Source organism: Phragmites australis, chromosome 10, assembly GCF_958298935.1.
Source record: "Phragmites australis chromosome 10, lpPhrAust1.1, whole genome shotgun sequence".
NCBI lineage: Eukaryota > Viridiplantae > Streptophyta > Magnoliopsida > Poales > Poaceae > Phragmites > Phragmites australis.
Window position 1 is genome coordinate 17,625,234 of NC_084930.1, and position 2,114 is coordinate 17,627,347.

General features: G+C 41.9%; 1 pseudogene; it reads right to left on the reverse strand.

The window, feature by feature from the left end:
* Positions 1-877: 877 nt before the first annotated feature.
* Positions 878-1,705, reverse strand: LOC133930135 (GDP-fucose transporter 1-like; annotated as a pseudogene).
* Positions 1,706-2,114: the final 409 nt, after the last annotated feature.

Sequence of the window (2,114 nt, forward strand, 5' to 3'; positions counted from 1 at the left end):
ATTTGGAACACTCATTATCGTAATGGCAGAATCACTCATGCTTCTCCACCTAAAGGTTCTTTCTGGTGGAGAGATATCATGAGTTTTAGCGACCATTTCAGAGGTATAGCTTTTGGAAGCCCGGGGTATGGATCCCCGATACTTTTATGGCACGATGTCTGGAATGGAAGCTTTCTCAAAGACAAACTCCCTCATCTATACATGTTCGCAAAGGATAAGAATACCTCGATTGCAAGGTACAGAGAGAATGACACACCTTTCAGAAACTTTCACACCCCCTTTCTCTTCTAGCCTCTGAGGGACTACAGTGCCTCCGGCAGAAGCTATCAAGTATCCAAAATCAGAGCTACCAAAAGAACACATCTGCTGAGGTTGGAACACTGCTGAGGTCCAAATGTTCTACCTTGAAAAATGTTGACATATTGTCTTGTGCTGTTGTGACAATAATTGTAGCTATTGTAATTTGAACCATAGATATTTTACAAAAATAATCTTTTAAGATATACTTCACGAAAATACAAAAAAGAACCATATTTTGATTGTCAATGTTCAGGAGCAGATCTACATCCCGTATTGTGACTCAAATGTTCAAATGTTCCGAATCTGATATGTTACATCTGAGCACAGCATCTAAAAAATAGAAGCATTTCGTCCGACCTAGATGGCTACTGGAAAGAACACGAAAATAAGACCAAAGCTTAAAACAAGAACATAACCAGAGACAAGATTGAGGATTACCTGAAACCAAGGTTGAAGCAAAAGTCAGCTCTCCGCCCTCGATATTGTAGCAAAATCCCGAAATCACCTGCTGAGATCAGCACCGCCGCCACCGCCTCAACTAGCCTCCACTCAACAAAAAGGCAGCCTCAGCCAGAGATTAGCACCGAGGGACAACGAGGAACTTGTTCACAACCCCGATCACGTTCAATGCTGTGGCCGAGATTGCCTTCCTTGCTGCGAAAACAAAGAAACTAATGAGCAACCCAAAAACACATGACAATGCCACTGCGACTAAGGCATCCAGTTGAAACCAGCCTTCACCCCTTGACTCAATCGCTGCAATGACGGACTTGTGCTCCCCTGTAACAAACCAGAATATAGGGGCCAGCATCAACGAAAGAAGGTTATTGTAGAGCACAAAGCCCCAAGTGTTTAGCCCCACGTTTGTCACAATGTGCTTGATGTACACCATCTCAGTTGTTATGGTCATCAGATAGGCAAGCGCCCACGAGTATGCGGTGAGGCTGAATGCTAGCTGAATCTGTCATCATATAGCCAACTGCTCCTCCCAAGATGACCACAAGGGATAAGAATGTGAACTTTGAAGGACATGGCTATTTACGGAATGTTGTGTCGGCTATAGCAACAAAGAGAGGGGTCAAAGATCTGAAAACTATGAATGTATCAACATTGGCATGGCAGAGGAGATTTGTGTTAGTGAATATGGCAAGGTAGAAGAGAAGAGTAGCTGGTGCAAATTTCTTCGCAGTCTCCAAGTTGAAGGGGTCATGGGAAAGAAGACCTAGCTTTCCAAGAATCCGAACACCAGCAGTAGATGTCAAGTGCTGTACAGCACTTAGGAGGCCAGGGTAACTAAACTTAGTCACGGCATATTTGTTGATGATTGAGAGCAACCTTGAGCACAGAACATACCCTATCACAAGGCTGCTCGTAGCATAGTATTGCTTTGCCATGAGACAAGATTGTTCACCTTAAATAGGTTCAAGATTAGCAAAACATTTAAAAACCTACTAAATTACTGATTCACAAAATGCACAAAATTGCCAAATGTTCCAACTATTCAGCAATCTGTCAGAATTCAAATAGTCCATCAATAACATAAAGTCGGACTTGAGGGCACTTCTCTAGATTTTAGGCAATTTTGTCAACAGATTGACAATACTCACAAATCACAATTCATACTAGATTAGACTGAATAATTGATGAAGTGTGCTTTACTTGTTCCTAAAAGTAAAACTTCTTAAGTAAGCCATCTAAGTCAGGTGCCGCGCTTCAATCTGGATATGCAAAAGAAATAGTTTGATAACACTAGTTTTAGAGTTTCTCACTCTGCCTATCAGCCGTGAAGCTGATGCCAAGCTTCTTTATCATAA